We start from the raw sequence: 13514 nt of genomic DNA, 5'->3' as shown, positions 1-13514 counted from the left end.
TACCATGTTCAAGGTTATCAGCTCAGAATTGCCCGGGTTTTCAACAAGAAGGTTAAGTCCAAGAATTTGAAAGAAGGAGATTTGATACTTAAGGATAACTGAGCTCCCATCCATGACCCAAGGGGCAAGTTCAGACCCAATTGGACTGGTCCCTACATCATTAAGTCTATTTGGTCGGGTGGAGCTGTCGTTCTGATGGACCTAGATGGCCTAGAGTTCTCCCAACCGATCAACATGGACAAATTGAAGAAATATTACCCCTGAGAGGCTCGCTAGGCCAAAAATCCGAAAGGGCGACCTAGGCAAAAGTTAGAGCACGAAAAATTAGAAAGTATAAAAACTAAGCTCGCTAGGCCAAAAACCCGAAAGGGGACCTAGGAAAAAGTTAGAGCACGGAAAATTAGAAAATGTAAAAACTAAGCTCGCAAGGTTGAAAACCCGCAAAAGGCGGCTTTGGCAAAAGTTAGAGCGCAAAAGGAGAGTGAAAATACTCGAGTGAACCCAAGCCTGAACTACGTAAGGCTTGATTCCCATCTTTGGGATATGTAGGCAGCTTCATCCTGAAGTTCAGCCATAAACATGTCACGACCCCAAACCGCCCCTAGTAGTTTGGTGCCGTGATGGCCAGTAATCCGTAATTACCGAAGGCCAACTTTTCAAAACTTAACACAATCAGGGTATGGATATAGGGGCTCACAGATGCGGAAGCGATAAATCAAATGCAAGTGGTCCATAAGAGCTGTGCGTAGATCAAAGCAATGCCAAACATTTCCGATTAACTTTACAACTTGAATACAATAAGGTAAAAATACATGTTACATCTTGATCAAAAGGCTTCTTGAGCCGACATATACAAAATATAGCTAATACAAGTCAAGAAGCATGATTTTCAAGATTTGCCGACATGCGAAGCAGGGCATTGCCGACGTAAATACAAAAGTAAAGCCGACATAAGCACGAATCCAAAACAAGCATCCAAAACGATCTAGGCGTCGCCGCCGTCCTGCTCATCACCTACATATATATAGAGGGGTGAGTACAAATACTCAGTGAATGGTACTAATAATAAAGGTTTTGCATGAATATAGCCGAGGTCCTTCAAAACGAAACACATCAAACTTTAGCAAGACGAGGGATGAACCGTATTCATCAATCAAATATTACAAGTATCCAAAGATGTTTACTGACATAGGCAAAACAAGGGATGAACCGTATTCATCATTCAAGTATCATAACATCGGCGAAACAAGGGATGAACCGTATTCATCATTCAAGTATCATAACATCGGCGAAGCAAGGGATGAACCGTATTCATCATTCAAGTATCATAACATCGGCGAAGCAAGGGATGAACCGTATTCATCATTCAAGTATCATAACATCGGCGAAACAAGGGATGAATCATATTCATCATTCAAGTATCATAACATCGGCGAAGCAAGGGATGAACCGTATTCATGATTCAAGTATCAAGGGCTGTACGATCCGTAATCGTTTGGTCAATAGTATTGCGAAAGTTTAGAGTCCTCCAATACAAGGGACTTGTGCACTTGGTACCGCGAAAGTTTAGAGTCCTCCAGTACAAGGGACTTGTGTTACTTAGGCCCGTAGCCCGATTTAACAAGGACCGTATCCTTTTATACTTAGTACTGCGAAAGTTTAGAGTCCTCCAGCACAAGGGACTTGTGTTACTTAGGCCCGTAGCCCGATTTAACAAGGACCGTATCCTTTTCAAAGGTGGCATCAACAAGGAGTATACTTGACACATCAAAACAAAAGCTATTTATTCATGCTAACAAAGTACTTTTGTCAAAACAAGGCAAGCAAGGTTTATCAAACAAGTATAACATAGCTTTATCAATAATACCACTCACCTAGTTCTTCAGGTGTAGACTAAAAGCAAATATCAAGGACCTACAATCACATGGCAAGTCACATTCTCAAAGCAAGCTCTATATACATGCAAACGATCTCGGCATTCTTGCCAGATCCAAGTCAAAGACAAAGCAAAACAAGCTGGAAGCTTAATCACTGTTCCCGTTTCATAAAAACACACCGGGTACTGTCTAGGACTAAGCTGAGGTCCCGTTAAACAAAGTCAGGAAAAACCTGGGTTTTCCTTTGAAGAATATGAAGAACATGATCATTTGAAAGATGGATGCAAGTTCACAATTTGTTATAAAAATCTGAGTTTTCATGCCAAGAGTTCAAAATAGGGACCTGGGTACCCGTTCAAGAAAGTCATGCAAGAACAAACACAAAAGCATGGTTTTCTTTCCAACTTTCGGATCAAAACGAGATTTTCTTCAAGAACACATGAAAAACCATTTTCTCTTTCCAAAACCAACTTCAAAACGATGCATGACATGCAACTCAAATCCGATCATGCAATGCAGCTAGATAATCCATAACAACATTCAAAGTAGATCAAGAATCTTACCCCAAAGCTCGAATCTAACGGTTCAAGCCACGAAGATCAAGCTTGGAAGACTACTCTCACTCAAGAACTCTTCTTCCTCCTCTCTAGAGCTCCTTTCTCTAAAACAAAGATTTGAGACAAGAAAATGATTTGTTTTAGGGTCTGCCGGCTGCCTTAACAATCAGCTCGGACACGTGGCGTTATCGGATTGGTTCAGCTCCAAAAGGTGATTGATAGACAAGACAAGTCTCTGACAAAGCGTATGCAGCAAGCTCGGGTAAGACACATCGGCAGTAAGATGACATCGGCTCAAATCAAGGATCCAGCAACAGGATGACAAAACATCGGCTAGGGAGGACGACACTTGACTAAGCTGTGCCATACCTTGGCCGGGGTGTGCCACATCTCGGCCTAGGCCATACCTGCCTGCGGACAAGGTTCAAGTGCAAAACATCTCGGCAATGAATGCCCGAGGTGAAGATGGGGTTGAACAAGATCTCAAGATAGTTCTAAGTACAAAGGGTCAAAGGCGGACTAAGCTCAAGATGACCTCGGCCACACACACACACCAAGCAAAGATCAAACTCATGCAAGCAACTTTAAGCAAATCAAGGCAAGACAAAACCTTCAAATTAACATAACAAGCAAGACCATGCAAGAATGTATGCAAGTACGACAAGAGTAAGGTGAGGGTTGTTACATCCTACCCCCCTTAAGGAAGTTTGGTCCCCAAACTTAGATTACCTTGCTCAAAAAACAACTCCGGATAACGGATTCTCATATCCTCTTCCTTTTCCCACGTGGCTTCTGTGCCATAATGCTCCTTCCATTCGACCTTTACCATCGGTATCGATCTGTTCCTCAATTGCCTCACTTGTCTGTCAACAATCTTCATTGGCTTCTCCTCGTAGCCCAAATCTTCATTAACTGTGATCTCGGAATGATCAATTATATGCAGTGGATCTCGGATGTACTTCCTCAACATCGAAACATGAAACACATTGTGGACTTGGCTCAAATGTGGCGGCAAAGCAAGTCCGTAGGCAACGGAATTAACCTTGTCAAGAATTTCAAATGGCCCAATATAGCGAGGTGCTAACTTACCTTTCTTCCCAAATCTGGAAACTCCTTTCATTGGTGAAACTTTCAGGAATACATGATTCCCAACTTCGAACTCTATCTCATTCCTTCTCTGGTCGGCGTAGCTCTTTTGTCGGCTCTGGGCAGTTTTAATCCTCTGTTGGATAAGTTTAATCTTCTCCGTTGTCACTTGAATCAATTCGGGACCAAGCAGAGCTTTGTCTCCGACTTCGGTCCAACATATCGGCGACCTACATTTTCTTCCATACAAGGCTTCATACGGCGCCATGCCAATGCTAGCTTGATAACTGTTATTGTAAGCGAATTCTACTAAGGGCAAATGTGTTCCCCAACTTCCTTGGAAGTCCAATACACAAAGTCTAAGCATATCTTCAAGTGTCTGAATTGTCCTCTCTGTTTGCCCATCTGTCTGGGGATGAAAAGTTGTACTAAATCTCAGCTCGGCTCCAAAAGCCCTCTGTAAACTCTGCCAGAATCTAGAAACAAATTTAGGATCTCGGTCTGAAACAATTGACATCGGCACTCCATGAAGTCTGACAATCTCGTTCACATATAGCAAGGCAAGTTGATTGGCGTTGAAGGTAGTCTTAACAGGTAGAAAGTGTGCTGACTTAGTTAACCTATCAACAACAACCCAAATTGAATCCATACCCTTTGGTGTTTTCGGCAACCCAATCACAAAATCCATGGAGATGTGCTCCCATTTCCACTCAGGAATCGGCAAAGGTTGAAGAAGTCCTGCTGGTCTTTGATGTTCTGCTTTCACTTGCTGACAATGTAAACACTGGGACACGAATTCGGCTATTTCTCTCTTCATATTTGGCCACCAGAAGGTCCGCTTCACATCTTGATACATTTTGGTGTTCCCTGGATGGACGGCAAACTTAGAACCATGAGCTTCCTGCAAAATTTTCCTCTTTAACTCTGGGATGTCGGCCACACATAACCTTCCCTCAAACTTGAGCACTTGATTCTCGATGGTATACCCTGGCCTTGGCTTTGTGCCAATTCCCTCGACTATTTTCTTGAGGAAGTTATCCTCCATCTGTCTTGTCTTTACCTCATCAACAATAGTCGGCTCCGCTGACATCACGGTTAAACACGCCAAATTTCCATCTGACTTCCTGCTCAAAGCGTCGGCTACACTGTTAGCTTTCCCGGGGTGATATTGAATTTGCATATCATAGTCTTTCAACAACTCAAGCCACCGTCTCTGTCTCAAATTCAATTCCTTCTGAGTGAATAGATACTTTAAGCTCTTATGATCTGTAAAAACCTGACAAGTAGCTCCATACAAATAGTGACGCCAAATCTTTAAAGCAAATACCACGGCCGCCAATTCTAAGTCATGGGTAGGATAGTTTTTCTCATGAGGTTTCAACTGACGTGATGCATAAGCTATAACCTTACCCTTTTGCATTAATACACAACCCAAACCCTTATGCGATGCATCACTATAGACATGAAACTCTTCGTTACCTGATGGCAGTACAAGTATTGGTGCTGTAATTAACCTCGTCTTCAGTTCCTGGAAGGCTGACTCCCGATCTTTAGTCCATTCATACAGTGTTCCCTTCTTAGTCAGTTGCGTTAATGGAATTGCAATCCTTGAGAAATCTTTCACACACTTTCTGTAATAACCTGCCAAACCCAGAAAACTACGGATCTCGGACACATTAGTCGGCCTCGGCCAATTTACTACGGCTTCAACTTTGCTAGGATCTACTGAAATACCCTCTTCATTAATCATATGACCCAAAAATGAGATTGTAGAAAGCCAAAACTCACACTTGTTAAACTTCGCATACAATTTCCGTTCTCTTAAAATCTGTAAGGCAAGTCTCAAATGGTTTCCATGTTCAACATCACTCTTGGAATAGATCAATATATCATCAATGAACACAACTACAAATTCATCTAAATATGGTTTGAAGATTCTGTTCATTAAATCCATAAATGCAGCAGGGGCATTGGTTACTCCAAAAGGCATTACTAAAAACTCGTAGTGGCCATATCTTGTTCGAAAGGCAGTTTTCTCAACATCTTCGGCCTTAACCTTAAGCTGATGGTAACTAGACCTAAGGTCGATCTTGGAAAAGACTCGTGCTCCTTGTAACTGATCAAGCAAATCATCAATTCTAGGTAACGGGTACTTGTTCTTAATGGTGACTTTGTTGAGTTTTCTATAGTCAATACAAAGACGGAGTGTGCCATCCTTCTTCTTAACAAATAAAACAGGTGCTCCCCATGGTGAAGTGCTCGGCCTAATAAATCCCTTCTCTAACAACTCTTGCAATTGTAGTTTCAATTCTCTAAGTTCCGCGGGGGCCATCCTATAAGGTGGTTTCGAGATCGGCTGTGTTCCCGATATAATGTCGACAGTAAACTCTATTTCTCTATCGGTCAAGTGGCCAGGCAATTCGTCTGGAAAGACGTTGGGGAAATCGTTAGCAACTGGGATGTCGGCTAAACTAACATTTCCATTCGGATCACTCAGTACACTACACAAGTAGCCTCGACACCCCTTCTGAATCAACTTATAGGCCTTAATGGACGAAATCAAGTATGGTGGGGGCACTATCCCTTTACCCTGGAAAATAATCTCGGCTAGGTTTGGGGGTCTCAATGTGACACTTTTCGAAACACAATTAATAGATGCATCGTTTGCAACTAACCAGTCCATTCCCAGTATAATATCAAAATGAGCTAGGTCTAGAGGCATTAGATCTACTAGCAATTCAACATTCTCAATCACAACAACACATGCTCTGTAAATGGATGCAACAAACATAGATCTCCCAGATGGAGTAGATACAGACAACACATAATCAAGGGGCTCTAGTTTTCTATTAATTTTCTCGGCAAACTTAGTAGATATAAACGAATGAGTAGAACCCGAATCAATCAACACATAAGCATCTTGGGAGCAAATTAGAAGTATACCTGACACCACTGCCTCAGCATTCTGAGTGTCTCCTGGTACTAACGCAAACACTCTACCCTGTCTCATCTGTCCTTTCCCAGCATTTCCTTTCTGAACGGAACCCGAGGTATTCTCTCCTTTCTTGCTGTTATCGACCTTTGTCTTGGGGTAATCTCTCACATAATGGCCCATCTCGCCACATTCATAACAGGCTCCAGACGTTCGTCGACAGATCTCGAAATGCTGTTTCCCACAATCCGAACACATCGGTTTAGTACTCCCTTCCTACCTTAGGTTACTAGTACTGCCCATGTTCGTTCTCTTCTTGGTGCCCAGCTGTCCTCGGCGATTGTCATAGTTCTGCCTTTTTCGCTGGTTTTCTCCCGAGCTCTGGTATCGGTTCAAATTAGCTTCGGCCTGAATGGCTTTGTCCAATACCTCAGCATAAGTCGGCATATCGAGCAAGTTGACCCGGTCTTGAATCGGTCCACGAAGCCCTCACTCGAACTTCCTGGCCTTCATATATTCATCGTTGGTCATGTGAGGTACAAACCTTACCAATTCAGTAAAAGCGCGGTCATATTCGGCCACTGTTCTGTTGCCTTGCGTCAGAGTATGAAATTCGGTAGCTTTACGGTTTCGAACACTTAAGGGAAAATGCTTCTTGTAGAACAATTCTAAGAATCGGGTCCAGGTCAAATCTGGATTGCTCCCTCTAACCATCATCCACCACCTGCGGGCGTCGTCATCTATTGTGAATGCTGCCAACGTCACTTTCTGAGCGTCGGTGCTAGGGAAGATCTCGAATAACTTCTCCATTTCCAAAACCCATGCTTCAGCCTTCATCGGCTCTATACCCCCAGAGAACCTCGGTGGTCTCATCTTCTTGAACTCCCTGATCAAAGCTATCGTCCCATCCCCATACAAGGCTGGTTGCGGGGGAATTTGCGGCACTGTAGGAGGTGGAACTACATTTCGGCCGTTGGTCTGCTCGGCCTGAGTCGACGTAGCACTAGTGAACTGCTGCCTGGTTTGCCTCAACTCGCGGGCCAAACCTTCAACTAATCTTTCCAATTTGTCCATTCTGTCTTCGGGCTAATCTCGGCCAAGTGGTGGTCTACCTCTCCTCATGATACTATGAGTATGCAAGGTATGACTTTAAAACAATTAATCAAATAGCCACATAGGCAAGTAGCAAATAAGTGTATCAAGACAATGCACACTTGTTCGAATAGCAAACACCATGATGCAACCCTAACATCTTTCTAAGGGAAATCCTATGCTCTTCAGGACTCAAAGTGTGTGAATAGCGTATATCGGGGAACTTGTGCTCTGATACCATTCTGTCACGACCCCAAACCGCCCCTAGTAGTTTGGTGCCGTGATGGCCAGTAATCCGTAATTACCGAAGGCCAACTTTTCAAAACTTAACACAATCAGAGTACGGATATAGGGGCTCACAGATGCGGAAGCGATAAATCAAATACAAGTGGTCCATAAGAGCTGTGCGTAGATCAAAGCAATGCCAAACATTTCCGATTAACTTTACAACTTGAATACAATAAGGTAAAAATACATGTTACATCTTGATCGAAAGGCTTCTTGAGCCGACATATACAAAATACAGCTAATACAAGTCAAGAAGCATGATTTTCAAGATTTGCCGACATGCGAAGCAGGGCATTGCCGACGTAAATACAAAAGTAAAGCCGACATAAGCACGAATCCAAAACAAGCATCCAAAACGATCTAGGCGTCGCCGCCGTCCTGCTCATCACCTACATATATATAGAGGGGTGAGTACAAATACTCAGTGAATGGTACTAATAATAAAGGTTTTGCATGAATATAGCCGAGGTCCTTCAAAACGAAACACATCAAACTTTAGCAAGACGAGGGATGAACCGTATTCATCAATCAAATATTACAAGTATCCAAAGATGTTTACTGACATAGGCAAAACAAGGGATGAACCGTATTCATCATTCAAGTATCATAATATCGGCGAAACAAGGGATGAACCGTATTCATCATTCAAGTATCATAACATCGGCGAAGCAAGGGATGAACCGTATTCATCATTCAAGTATCATAACATCGGCCAAACAAGGGATGAATCGTATTCATCATTCAAGTATCATAACATCGGCGAAGCAAGGGATGAACCGTATTCATCATTCAAGTATCAAGGGTTGTACGATCCGTAATCGTTTGGTCAATAGTATTGCGAAAGTTTAGAGTCCTCCAATACAAGGGACTTGTGCACTTGGTACCGCGAAAGTTTAGAGTCCTCCAGTACAAGGGACTTGTGTTACTTAGGCCCGTAGCCCGATTTAACAAGGACCGTATCCTTTTATACTTAGTACTACGAAAGTTTAGAGTCCTCCAGCACAAGGGACTTGTGTTACTTAGGCCCGTAGCCCGATTTAACAAGGACCGTATCCTTTTCAAAGGTGGCATCAACAAGGAGTATACTTGACACATCAAAACAAAAGCTATTTATTCATGCTAACAAAGTACTTTTGTCAAAACAAGGCAAGCAAGGTTTATCAAACAAGTATAACATAGCTTTATCAATAATACCACTCACCTAGTTCTTCAGGTGTAGACTAAAAGCAAATATCAAGGACCTACAATCACATGGCAAGTCACATTCTCAAAGCAAGCTCTATATACATGCAAACGATCTCGGCATTCTTGCCAGATCCAAGTCAAAGACAAAGCAAAACAAGCTGGAAGCTTAATCACTGTTCCCGTTTCATAAAAACACACCGGGTACTGTCCAGGACTAAGCCGAGGTCCCGTTAAACAAAGTCAGGAAAAACCTGGGTTTTCCTTTGAAGAATATGAAGAACATGATCATTTGAAAGATGGATGCAAGTTCACAACTTGTTATAAAAATCTGAGTTTTCATGCCAAGAGTTCAAAATAGGGACCTGGGTACCCGTTCAAGAAAGTCATGCAAGAACAAACACAAAAGCATGGTTTTCTTTCCAACTTTCGGATCAAAACGAGATTTTCTTCAAGAACACATGAAAAACCATTTTCTCTTTCCAAAACCAACTTCAAAACGATGCATGACATGCAACTCAAATCCGATCATGCAATGCAGCTAGATAATCCATAACAACATTCAAAGTAGATCAAGAATCTTACCCCAAAGCTCGAATCTAACGGTTCAAGCCACGAAGATCAAGCTTGGAAGACTACTCTCACTCAAGAACTCTTCTTCCTCCTCTCTAGAGCTCCTCTCTCTAAAACAAAGATTTGAGACAAGAAAATGATTTGTTTTAGGGTCTGCCGGCTGCCTTAACAATCAGCTCGGACACGTGGCGTTATCGGATTGGTTCAGCTCCAAAAGGTGATTGATAGACAAGACAAGTCTCTGACAAAGCGTATGCAGCAAGCTCGGGTAAGACACATCAGCAGTAAGATGACATCATCTCAAATCAAGGATCCAGCAACAGGATGACAAAACATCGGCTAGGGAGGACGACACTTGACTAAGCTGTGCCACACCTTGGCCGGGGTGTGCCACATCTCGGCCTAGGCCATACCTGCCTGCGGACAAGGTTCAATTGCAAAACATCTCGGCAATGAATGCCCGAGGTGAAGATGGGGTTGAACAAGATCTCAAGATAGTTCTAAGTACAAAGGGTCAAAGGCGGACTAAGCTCAAGATGACCTCGGCCACACACACACACCAAGCAAAGATCAAACTCATGCAAGCAACTTTAAGCAAATCAAGGCAAGACAAAACCTTCAAATTAACATAACAAGCAAGACCATGCAAGAATGTATGCAAGTACGACAAGAGTAAGGTGAGGGTTGTTACAAAACACTTCCCCGATCAACTTTGTCCATTTGATCGCCTTGGACCATCTTTGTCTGTTCAGCATTCAAGAGTTCGGTTATGATCTCCGGCGCAGTGCTCTTCAGACTAGGGGCAACTTTCTGTTGTGTGCAGTGCTGTGGTGCTATTCAGACTAGGGGCAACTTTCCAGTTGCAGGGATCCAGGGTTGTGCATCTCAGTGACAGATTTCAGGCGTGTCCAGTTCTGATCCATATCGAAAATGGTTTTTGAAAAGTTTTGATAAAAGTTGACTTTGTTCAAATTAATCTTTTTACAACTAAGACCATCTCTGGACCAAAACGGAAAATTTTCAGTACCACAACCTTCAAGTTCATTGATTTCAGTACAGAGTCCTCATGCTCTTGCATACAAATTGAAGTTGCTTTTTATTACATTCATAAGGAAAACTTGAAAGTACTAATAAAGCAATAAATCCGGGGCATAGTCAAGTCAGGTGTTCCTGCGCCCCCTCCCAGAGCTGGTCGAGGCCCCCGGTGCCAAGCTGGGCCCGATCTGTGCCTCCTCATTAAGCCAATCAATGCACTCATCAGACAAAGTACAACTGAAAGTAGGAGCGGGGGCCAGGAGCTCTCTTGTCCTCCACGCTGTGGCCTGCCGAACAAGCTGTGCACCTCGAAACGGAAAGGCAGCAGGATATTCTATCCCCTCTGCGGGGCAAATCTGGTCATGGCCAAACTGGCGTCGGAACCAAAATGGGAAATAGAACACACAGTGAATAAAGCCAATCAACTGAATCACAATCTGTCGGGACATGATGTAGCCCACTGCCGGTAGATTGATCCAAGAGCACCGCCAAGCAATGACGTCGGTAGATAAATTGCACATCCAGTCGAACCACCAACCCTCATCAAGGGCGTCGACCAGACGTTGCCTAAAGAAGTAGTCGCGAGCTGAGTATGCTGGGCAAGAGTCCACAACCTGCAACTTGTCCATCAACTACACCTGCGAAGGGATGAAAAAGGAGAGAATAGATAATAGAGAGATGTACGATGAGAGAAAAAGTGAGAAAAGGGTTTTGTGAGAAAATGAGTTTGAGGGCCGAGCGGCGTGAGTAGTACACATGTGAGATTGGGCGGGAAACTTTACCTGTAGCAATAATGGACTCCCCGTAAACCTAGTCGTCTCTCGACGATAAAAGGCGTCTAACCCTATCAACGTCTCAGCCAGAGTCATGACAACGTAACTTTTGCCCTCTTTCAAGCCCTGGGTAATCTCGATCAATTGAACGGAGCCTGAGGCAAACAGAAAATGACATAGCAAGCACAAATAGAGGGCGTGTCGCCGGAAGCCTTGCCAATGATGGTTGTTGCGATCGCCGGCATCAGAAAATCGATAGATCAAACTGGGAATGTCCAGCATTCTGTCATAAATCAGAGACCGAGCGTCACACATAGTGAGTTCACACATTCGCCCTAAGGTTTGGGCATGGCCAAAATTAAGATGGGGCAGGATCTCCTCGTCACGCTCAGATTCCAGTAAAACTCGAAAATCTTCAAAGGTAGGACACACTTCCTGCCCGCTAAAGCTAAAGACATGTGTCACCGGATTCCAAAACCTTGCCGCCGCATGGAGAGACGGGAGGTGCAACGGGGTGCGACCCAGAGTGAATAGTGCGTTTATGCCGAAACCCCAGAAATTCAGCTTTTCCGAGCCATCCAAGTTGTTAATCCAAGTTGTGAGATTTTAGGCAAGAAGCGCTTCCATTTGGGGCAAATCAGTGTTGAATTGGGAAGAACCACGAAGCTGAGGCCTTTTTGTAGAAAATAAGGTTGAGTGAAGGACAGATGTCAGCGTTCTGCTGATTCTGACAATTCATGGCCGGCCGGCCAAATATAGTGCCGACCGGCCACCACTTTTGGCCGATTGATCAAAGTTTCTGGCCGATGGCCTTTATCTCTGGCCGGTGGTCTTCCTCCTTGTTCTCTGAGCTGTTCATGTTGAGGATTGGGGAATTCCACCACCTCCAATGCCCTCCGGTGATCGATTCTTGCGGAGTCACGCCTATTTGCTTATCGAGTTGTTGTACATTTGCTTATTGAGTTGTATGTCACTCTTTTCAAGTCCCTAATTTGCTTATCGAGTTGTACTCATGCTTGGTTGGTTATATCAAGTCTCTCTGTTTTGCTTATCGAGCTGTAAATTGGCTCACTACCTGATTATTACGACGCGAATGCTCTATTTTCAAAACGAATCTCATTCACATTGTTATGTGATGCCATGCGATGCAATGCATAGAATGTACAAATGCAACACCTTTTTGAACAAAATAGCAGTCTCATTCCCATCACATGCTTTGCAAAAATATGCAGTTTTGAGAAAAAGTAAAACCTGCCTGAGGCAGTGCAATGTGCTTAGACTACTAGTAAAAAGGAAAGTAAAGCAAAAAAGAGAGTGAGGCAGCGAAGTATCAGGATTGATGCCGGTAACCCCTCCCTTGTGGTCAATACATCTCTCGCATCCTTGTTTGGATCAATTGTATGGTCCGGCACCTTCATTTCTCGAGGCAGTGCAAGGAAGTACGCCTTCGAAACATTCATAGATCTCCGAGTTGACCTCAAGTTGTGTTTTCTATGAACAATGCTCTGTACATACGAGAAACATCCTTTCCCATATCCTTTATGTATCTTGTGAACTTCACGAATCCTTTCAATCATACTGTGTTGCAGTACTTTGCATTTCAGCATCATGAATAGCTCGTCTTTGTTCAATTTCAAGTTCCTTTTTATACACATTGCTTGCGTAGACCGCGTGCTTTACTTGCATGTGTTCAAGTTCCTTTTTATACACATTGCTTGCGTAGACCGCATGCTTTACTTACATGTGTTCAAGTTCCTTTTTATACACATTGCTTGCGTAGACCGCATGCTTTACTTACATGTGTTCAAGTTCCTTTTTATACACATTGCTTGCGTAGACCGCATGCTTTACTTACATGTGTTCAAGCTCCTTTTTATACACATTGCTTGCGTAGACCGCATGCTTTACTTACATGTGTTCAAGTTCCTTTCTATACACATTGCTTGCGTAGACCGCATGCTTTACTTACATGTGTTCAAGTTCCTTTTTATACACATTGCTTGCGTAGACCGCATGCTTTACTTACATCTGTTCAAATTTCTTTCTACACATTGTGCACGTTGTCACGTGTTCTTTACTTACATGTGTTTGTGCCTTCACAGCATTGTTACGCGCCCCA

This window comes from Camellia sinensis, chromosome 6 (assembly GCF_055761805.1).
Source record: "Camellia sinensis isolate YWXY chromosome 6, ASM5576180v1, whole genome shotgun sequence".
NCBI lineage: Eukaryota > Viridiplantae > Streptophyta > Magnoliopsida > Ericales > Theaceae > Camellia > Camellia sinensis.
Note: the sequence above shows the minus strand (reverse complement) of the source record.